The 9812-nt window shown below is 42.8% G+C and overlaps 1 long non-coding RNA gene across 3 annotated transcripts; it reads right to left on the reverse strand.

The window, feature by feature from the left end:
* Positions 1-3481: 3481 nt before the first annotated feature.
* LOC119035573 (uncharacterized) lies at positions 3482-9550 on the reverse strand. Of its 3 annotated transcripts, XR_008392856.1 has the most exons (6): positions 9331-9550; positions 6519-6597; positions 6223-6388; positions 5932-6094; positions 4251-4542; positions 3482-4169 (listed from the first exon to the last, which is right to left on the reverse strand). It is a non-coding gene; the product is annotated as an uncharacterized LOC119035573 (long non-coding RNA). The 3 variants fall into 3 exon arrangements; XR_008392857.1 differs by lacking the exon at positions 6223-6388; XR_008392855.1 differs by having other exon boundaries at positions 5932-6388.
* Between the last annotated feature and the right edge of the window lie 262 nt (positions 9551-9812).

Here is a 9812-nt window from a genome sequence, read left to right on the forward strand (position 1 = left end):
ATTCCCACCAGCAGAGCCCAAGGGTTCCCTTTTCTTCGAATCCTCATCAGCATTTGTTGTTTGTCAATTTATTGATAGCCCTTTTGACAGGTGAGGTGGTATCTCATTGTGGTTTTAATTTGCATCTCTCTGATGGCTAGTGATGCTGAGTAGTTTTTCAAATGTCAGTCGGCCTTCTGCACATCCTCTTTGGAGAAGTGTCTATTCAGGTCCTATGCCCTGACCTGTCTTGTTCCTGTTCTTAAGGAAAATGCTTTCAGTTCTTGCCCATTGAGTATGATGTTGGCTATGCCTTCATTGTATATGACTTTTATTATGTTGAGGTATATTCTCTCTATTCCCACTTTGCTGAGAGGTTTTTTTTAAAATGATAAATGGCTGCTGAATTTTATCAAATGACTTTTCAGCATCTGCTAATATGATCATGTGATTTTTATCCTTCATTTTGTTTCTGTGGTGCATCACATGTATTGATTTGTAGATACTGCAGCAACCTCACACCCTGAGAATAACTCCCACTTGATCGTGAAGTATGGTCTTTTTAATGGATTGCTAGATCAGTGTGTTAATATTTTGTTGAGGATTTTAGCATCTGTATTCCTCAAGGATATTAGTGTTTAATTTTTTTCTTTGTAGTATGTTTATCAGGTTTTTGAATTAGGATAATGCTGGCTCATCGAATGACCTTGGAATTCTTCCCTCCTCTTGCATGTTTTGGGAAATAGTTTCATAAGGAGAGGCATTAGTTTTCCTTGAACGTTTGCTAAAATTAATCTGTGAAGCCGTACAGTTCTGAACTTTGGTTTGTTGGGAGTTTTTGATTACTGCTTCAATTTCATTTGTTGTATTTGATCTATTCAGTTTTTTAAATTCTTCCTGGTTCAGTTTTTGGAATATTGTTTCTAGGAATTTATCCATTTTATTCAGATTATCCAATTTATTGGTGTATAGTTATTTATAATAGTCTCTTACAATCCTTTGTATTTCTGTGGATTCAATAGTTACTTCTCCCATTCCATCTCTAATTTTGTTTATTTTTTGTGTCTTCTGAGAACTTCTGCAAGGTGACCGAGAACCCACTCCTAAATGTCAGCATGCCAGGTGGGACGTCCTTACTCCCAGGAAGACAATTCTCCATTTCCACAATTCATATTTTATTCCTATCCAACCCATGTTTTTCATTTCACTTTTTAAATTTGACTACATACCTCCTACTCCAACCCCTTAATCTTAGTCTGAATGAACTCTTACATTGTTGTGTTTTATGTGTTTTAAGCATGCATCATCTAAATTGTATCTTTTGCCCCTAAACACACTTTTTTAAGACTTACATTTTTAAGGTCAGCCCCTCTATTCTCTCCTTTTATTTAAAGTGCTTCTGCTCCTGTTAGAATGTGAGTCTTGCTGGAAGGGTTATTAATTCCCTGCTGCTGAGGGTGGTTCGGGCCATCTGTCATGAATGCTCACCTGATAATGATAATGTTAATGACAACTTCCACTTACGGTGGGCTTGGTGCTAGCTGAGCATTGGATAGCACTCCTGACCTGAATTCATTCACTGTTACATCGACCTTGGCTTTACTCTTGTTCCCAACCTACGGGTATGGGTATGAGGCTCTGACCGGCTCTGTGACATGTTAAAGGCCAGATAATGAGCAACAGAACCTGTCTGCCTTCAAAGCCAAAAGCCAGTGTCCTACATGATGCTGTATCTTGAATTTTTGTTGACGTCTCTTCTTATTTTCCCCTTCTTAAAAAAATACAGCAGATAAAAAGAGAAGATAAGATCTGAGAGACAAAAATACTAGACATTCTGAGATTGTCCTAACCCCTCTGTAGGGCCTCCTAGCAGGGAAGAAATTCAATTTCCTTCGTTAAATTCATATGAAATCATGTTCGGGAGTTACAATTTGACAAGCAGCTATAAACACACACTCCAGTGACGTCCGGCCGCCAGTTGTCTTGCAAGCCTGCCTTGGTTTTATTTTGTTCCTCTCCTGTTTGCCTGGAGTGATTTGTCCTTTATAAAGCAGCCTCATCTGGGAATAGTGTGCATTGGTTAATTACCTTTACAGAACCAGCAGATGGTGCAGAAAGCACTGCATTGTTTGTGGACCAAAGCCAAAAAAAGAGACAGGGAGAGAGGGAGGCATCTGTTTGTTTGTTTAATTTCTTTGGAAGGAAATGGTGGGTATAAAAAATAAAACTAGTCGTCACTAGGCATTTCAAAATGAGGAATGCTTTTACTGTCATGTAACAATTGTTTAAAATAAAATTCTCTTCCAAAGCCTTGGCCATTCAAAGAAGTAACTGAAACCAGGAGCTGGGCATGTTGGACTCAGTGAGGGGCCATTAGCCAATCTTGGATGCTTGCCAAGTTTACCTGTCAGAGGGACACAAAACTGACCCATCACTGTCCCAGTCCTATCCTAGGTATCCAAAACCACACAGCAAAGTGGATCCCATGCAGAGACTCTCACAATGTCCCCTGCCTCCTTCTTGTCCAACAGCCAAAGGCCAGGTGAGTTTCAAGTTAACGAAGGATAATGGCCTCTCTTCCTAAGAATGTAGAGCAAGGGCTCCAAAATGTAAGTCTATACCAATGTCCCTAGAAATGGAGACTATTCCAGGTGGAGAGACCCTGAAACACCCCCAGCTGAACCCCCTTATTTCAGAGAGTAGGACACCAGGACCCGAAGCAGGAAAGCACTTCATTATTCCAAGTCATCAAGCTTATCAGTGACAGACAGAACCAGAAGTGGGGTGCCCACGTCTCTCACTGTGCTTCCCCAGTTCTGCCAGTGAGCAGAGGGTGGGCAGGGCTGGGGGCGGTCAGAGAGGATTGCAAGAGTCCCTGTGGATCACAGGAGCAAAGTCTTAGGAACAGCCCGCTGTGGAGGGACCAGCATGATCATGCGCATGAGAAATGAGGAATCACCCAGAGCAGGGATTTTCAACCTTTTTAAAAATCTCTTGGCACACATAAACTAATTACTGCAATTCTTTAGCACACCAAAATGTTTAGCTTTTGCCAATCTGACAAAAAGAATAGGTACAATTTTGACTCATTTACCAAAATAAATAAATAAATAAGTAAGTAAAATTACCTACCCTTTTTGATTCAAAGTGACTTTTTAAAAAAATCAGGTACTGATATTTGTGTATGAGGACTTCTGGTACCAAGAATTAATCAATCAGACCCCAACCTTATTATGCAATGTGACCGATAAAATGCAACTCTATTATATGACCTATATATTTATGGTTTAAGAAAGTACATTCACACTGGATGGCTATTGTTGTGTTGGCTGTTGTCATTTTTTAATTTGACAGTCGAAGGGAAATGAGGTCGGCGTCCCTGATGAAGCAGTCAGGTATTGCCTATTGTAAAAATCCTTGCAGTGCCCTGGTTGAAAATTGCTGATCTCGAGTAACGAGAGCACTCGGTATGGGAAACAGGGCCTGTGAGGGGCCTTCTCATAAAGCAGATACAGCACCAAGAGATGTAAGGGACCAAGGGAACAGTCATGTTTGGACTCGTGCCCACCAGGGTGGTGATGTGAGCATAGGCTGGTGAGGGACAAGAGCAGGGCTCAGGGTGTCACCTCAAAGACAGAGGAGAAGGGGCTGACTCAGGGTGGCAGTACTGGAGAGGAGGAAGCGTCATCTCCTCTCACTGCAAGGGGCTTCTCTAGTCAAGGTCCCCTGTGATCTGAAGCTGGTCAATTGCAATGATCACTACCTTTCTTGACACAGCCACTAACTTGCTTCAGTTACTTTCTCTTCTTAGGCTTCAGGACTCCACACTCCACTGGTTTCCATACTTCTTTTTCTTTTATTTTAAGATTTATTTATTTACTTTTAGAGAGAGGGGAAGGGAAGGAGAAAGAGAGGGAGAAAAATATCAGTGTGTGAGAGATACACATGCTCCCAAATGGGAGCCTGGCCTACAGGCCAGGAGTGTGTCCTGCTTGAGAGTCAAACCAGCGCCATTTCAGTTTGCAGGTCAGTGCTCCATCCACTGAGCCACACCAGCCAGGGCCGGTTTTCCTAGTTCTTCAGGAGCCAGTCCTTCTTCCTTGTCTGTGCTTGTAGATGGTGGTGACCACAGGCCCTGTCCTTGGGCTGCTCCTCTTCATCTCAACTCTTCCCAGGGCTCTGAATATCATCTATGTAAAAATAACTTTCAATTTTCTCTCCCCAGTTTCATCTTTGCCTTCAAATTTATATGCATATAACCAACAGCTTACCATTCAAAAGCCAGATGGATCTCCAGAGCACAGGGTCAGATCAATGAGAAGCTTTGGTTCATTGTACACTGTTGTAGTCCATCCACACAATGAGTACCCATGAGCCCACAGGGCAGCTCCAGGGCTTGGGCTTTGACGGAGCTAGAGCTTTTCACACCTGACCGTATGCTGTCCACCTGTTCACGCCCCTGTCTGTTTCCACCTGAGTTACTACTCACGATTCTAAATTTTGCATTTGTCATCTCCTCGGTTTTCCTTTGAATACAGTTTCATCACACATATATATTTATGCCTAAAAGAGATATATTTTTGGTTTCTGCTGTTACTGAATTGTATGGACGGGTATCACGCTACATGCATTCTCCACTGAGTGTCATGTTACTAAGATCCTTGTTCTACAGAATCTTGCCCAACCACTTCCGCTGCCGCACTATTCAGTCTAAACACACCACCAGTTACCTACCTATTTTCCTGTCATGGCCATTTGAGTTGTTTCAGTCCTGCTATTAAAATCAGCACTGGTTTCATTCTCCCTCCATTCTGCCTCCAAATTTTTGGTGGCCCTCTCTCCTCATTCCCCCGTGGCCTCCGTATGTTCATAGGCGGGTGCGCATGGACCTGCCTCTGCGGTGCTGTGTGAAGTCAGATTTCCGAAAGGTAACCCTCTTTCACCTGGGACCCCTCTGCCCTTTGAAACCTTGGAAACTTGATTCAATTTCCATAATTCCATGGGCAGCGGGATTCCAAAGTCTCTCCCCACATTTATCTCTGGAGTGCTTAAAAAGTGCCAGGTCCCTTCTTCTGTCTTGGGAAAAAGTACAGAAGGCTTGTGGGAAAATACAAGGGTGAAGCAAATCTGAGAGGAAGAGATAATAGGATAAATGATAGGGTAAATCAAAATTCAAACCGGCCTTGAGCGACAAAAGCCAAGGTGGGAGGGATCGCACAGGGATGAATGCAAGGCCCTCCATTTCAAGATCTTTTTTTAAAGCAAAAGATAACGCGAATGAATGAATGTATGTATAGCTATACTTAAAAACAAGAAATGAGCCCTAGCTGGTGTAGCTCAGTGGATTGAGGGCGGGCCTGTGAATCAAAGGATTGCAGTTCGATTCCCAGTCAGGGCAATGCCTGGGTTGCAGGCCAGTTCCCATCAGGGGCACACGAGAGGCAACCATACATTGATATTTCTCTCCCTCTCTCCTTCCCTTTCCCTCTAAAGATAAATAAATAAAATCTTAAAAAAAAAAGAAATGGAAATCTTCTTGGATGGAGGAGGATGACGTGTGACAACCCAGCCTCTCTCCCCAGCAGGGAGTGTCCATGGGGCCAAAGCAGGGGCACGCCAGTCCAGAACACAGGCAGGGCACAGGCAAAGTTCTATATTTTGATTTAAAATTCAGTTGGAAATAAAGCACTTAGGAGACACGAGTCCCTGTGTAGGAACAGATCCTGCCTCCCATCATCTTTAGGTAAAACACCCCAGCACAGCATGTGAACCTCTACGACTTCTATCTGCTTTCCATTCTTAACTCCCCAATTGCCTCTCCTGTGAATGAGCCAAGCTTGCAACAAAACAGCTGTTTAGAAAGTTAACAACATAGGCAATATCACTAGGAGTTTAAGTTCTAGACCAAAGGAAGCAATAAGTCTGCTTTATTCTGCATTGATTAAATGTTACCTGGAATTCATTCTGTGTCAAATTTTAGGCCTTTCATTTTCAAAAAGAGAGCGCCAAGTTGAGGAAGTCATCTAGCGGTGGGAGCTCACCAACCAATGCAGAAGTGCACCTCGCAAGACCAGGATACATTTTGCTCAGCGAGATCTCCAAGATCCCTTGATTTCTATTTTCAAACAAAGATTTGAAAGGTTAAATGTGGATGATAGACCAGGCCTGATTCAGAAGAAAAACTCAGGCCAGTGGGTGAACCTGTCAGGAAGTCGGCTTCAGCTCTGTGTAAGCATAACTCACACAAGAATGGACTCCCGGGAGAGTTGGCTGGTTTCCTGGGCTTGGGAGACATACTGGGTGTGAGAGACGTGGCCCTGTGCACGGGAGGATCTGTGGTATTTGATCTGCAGCCTTCCCTTACTGACCATCAGCAAGCTCCACGATTTCTTTGATATACCCAGAAGTGCTGAAAATAATTAGTCAGGAAAGGGAATATAAAGATATCTTCTTTAGCATTTTTTGCCAAAACAGATGACATAAGGAATACCGTGTAAGAGGATTATGCAAGAGAGGGGCCCGCCATAGACGTCTCTTACCTTCATTGCCATTCTTCCTCTTCCCATAGCCAACCGCACTTCCAGGCGGGTGGTCTTCACATCATTTCACAGAAAAGATCTACATAGAGGGAAGATCAAAGTCACTGACTCTAGTGTGCGCCGGCATCTCATTTCATCCTCACAAAACCTTAGAAAGGCTGTACTAGTGTCTGGTGGCTGCCTGAGCAAATTGCTACAAACTTCCTGGCTTAAAGCAACGGGAATGTATTCTGTCACGGTTCCAGTGGCCAGAAATCTGAAATCAAGGTGCTGGTAGGGAAATGCTTCCCAGCACAGGCTCTAGGTGGGCATCCCTTCCATGACTTTTCCAGCTGCTAGAGGCTGCCAGCATCCTGGGACTTGCAGACGCATCCTCCCAATCTCCACTTGTTTCACATCCGCCTTCTTCTCTGTGTGTCTCTTACAAGCACACTTGTTACTGAATTTAGGGCCACATGTATGATCCCAGATGAACTCATCTCAAGATCCTTAATTTAGTTACACTTAAGAAGACCCTTTTTCTAAATAAGATCACACGCACAGATTCCAGGCACTGGAACATGGCTATATCGTTTGGAGGGCCACCATTCGGTCTCCTATCGAGAGAATTTCATTACCTTTCTGCTGCTAAGTCTCTGAGAAGTTAAGAGCATTTTCCAAGATCACATAGCCTGTAAGTGATACAGCCAGCATTCCAATTTTTTTGGAATGTAGCACTTTTGTTTTTAGAAACATTTTTGGAATGTAGTATTAATTTGCAAAGTCTTTTTTTGTTTGTTTGCTTGCTTTTAAAAAAAAATTCGGGTTCACTTGGGTGTCCTCGTGTAGGGTCGTACACACAGGGACTCTTCAGCAGAACAGCAGTGTGTGACTGTGCACCAGGCAAGGCAAGTTGGAATGTTAGACGTGCTGCCATGGCAACAGCATCAACACGGGCAGTTTCTCGGATGACTGTAGGTTTGAAGAACTACTCATCTGACTTGGACATTTAAGTTTATGATAGAAAACATAGAGTTATAGTTAAATATTAATAGCAATTCAGCTTTATAATGCTTTGACTTATTTTACAAATGAATAAATATGCTGAGATTCCAAGAGGAGTGATTTAGGGACTTACAATCCTTTCCAATCGTGTATTTGGGTAGGAAAGAAGTTTAGTCAATTCTGAGAAATGAGGAGAGTCTAAGGAACCTCCGGGACATCTTTAAACGCTCCAACATCCAATTATAGGGGTACTAGAAGGGGGAAAGGCACAGCCACCAGTGGAAAACTTATTTGAACAAATAATAAAGGAGAATTTCCCCAATCTGGCAAAGGAAATAGACTTCCAGGAAATCCAGGAAGCTCAGAGAGTACCAAAGAAGTTGGACCCAAGAAGGAACACACCAAGGCACATCATCATTACATTAGCCAAAATTAAAATGAAGGAGAGAATCCTAGAAGCAGCAAGAGCTAAGGGGACAGTCACCTATAAAGGAGTCCCCATCAGACTGTCAGCTGATTTCTCAAAAGAGACCTTACAGGCAAGAAGGGGCTGGAAAGAGGTATTCCAAGCTCATGAAATCTAAAGACCTACAACCAAGATTGCTCTATCCAGCAAAACTTTCATTTAGAATGAAAGGACAGATAAAGTACTTCTCAGATAAGATCAAATTCAAGGAGTTCATCATCACCAAGCCCTTATTATATGAAATGTTAAAGGGACTTATCGAAGAAAAAGAAGTTAAAGAAACATGAACAGTGAAAGGACAACAAACTCACAGTTATTAACAACCACATCTAAAACAAAAGCAAACTAAAAGGACAGCTAGATCAGGAGTGGAAACATAGAAATGAAGATCTCAAGGAGGGTTAGCAACAGGGGAGTGGGAGGAGGAGAAGGTACAGAAAATAAGTAGCATAGACAGTAGATAGAAAATAGATGGGGGGGGTAAGAATAGCATGGGAAATATAGAATCTAAAGAACTTGAGACACATGGACATAAACTAAAGGGGGGGTAATGGCGGGGGCAGGGTGGGTAGGGTGGAGGGGAATGAAGGGGGGAATAGAACAACTGTAACAGCATAATCAATTTAAAAAATTTTTTAAAATTTAAGAAAATTCTGTGTGATAAAAACAAAATTAAAAATGAGATTAAATTCTGAAGCTTACAGAGAGCTGTAACTTTAATTTTAATATTTTAACCTTAATATTTGTGTTAATTAGAAATGACTCATGGGTTTCATTGCTTTAAATATGTTATGAGATTTAAACAAATAGATTGTGTTTATGCTAGCATACCATTTACAGTTTTAGATATAGTTGCATATTTGTGTTCTATGTAAGATTTCATCTGAAATCAAGATTTCACTGAGAAACAATTAAAAAAAACCCAAATAAAAAACACCTAGTTGGCAAAGAGAATGTGGAGGTAGGAGGCAAGGGGTCTGGGGTTCAAACTCAGCCTCTGCCCAGTACGGAGTACGTGGCATAGCAGCTATTTCATAAATGCTCCCCAGCTAGTGGTGGCTTTTCCACATTCCTGTCTTTACAGATCAGCTGCCTACATATCTAGCTTTTTATCTTCAAGTTTCTGCTTTACTTTTTGTCCCACAAAACATGTCATTTGAAGATGATGCCACCCTGCATGCCAACATGTTCAAAGCCCAAGAAGACCCTAGAAGATGAAGGACATTGATGAGAAAGTGCTGGGCAGCCAGACCCACCACCTCTGAGCCCATGCGGGCAGCTCAGCTCCTTAAAGAGTTTTGTTTCCCCAGAGGCAGCCTGGACAATACAGGCCTTATGCTAAGTCAACTGACCAGACCTTACCTCCTGCCACCACCCCGCCTCCAGCTTTGGGGACGGCTGGTAATCTTCTACCGGGGATGAAGTAACAAAGGCCAGTCTATTTTCCTCCACCCTGGAGATGCCATCAGGGGAAACAGAGCATGTTTTCTTTATAGTCCAAAATATTCAGTTTTCGTCCAGAAGGACGAACTCCTTGAACTGGGAGGGAATGGGATCAGAGGGGAGGGACGGAGGCCTTGGCAGTTTTTCTAACTTTGGAAGGAGCTTGGACTCCGGTGAGAGCCGTGGTGGGGGAGGGGCTTCAGGAGGAGGGAGGGAACCCTGCCAGGACTGGCTGGCTCCAGTCATGCACATTCTTGGCAGGAAGAGAGAGTCTTTGGATGAGGAAATCTCAAGAACTGCAGGGAGGGCAGCCTTTTCTCTGCCTATGTATTTGCAAAATCTTAAAGGCAAGTGCATGCTTTATAAACTTTAAACCAGACTTCTGCAAAAACAAAGCCAGC

This window comes from Artibeus jamaicensis, unplaced genomic scaffold (genome assembly GCF_021234435.1).
Source record: "Artibeus jamaicensis isolate MK-2021 breed Jamaican fruit bat unplaced genomic scaffold, CSHL_Jam_final contig_76, whole genome shotgun sequence".
Taxonomy (NCBI): Eukaryota; Metazoa; Chordata; class Mammalia; order Chiroptera; family Phyllostomidae; genus Artibeus; species Artibeus jamaicensis.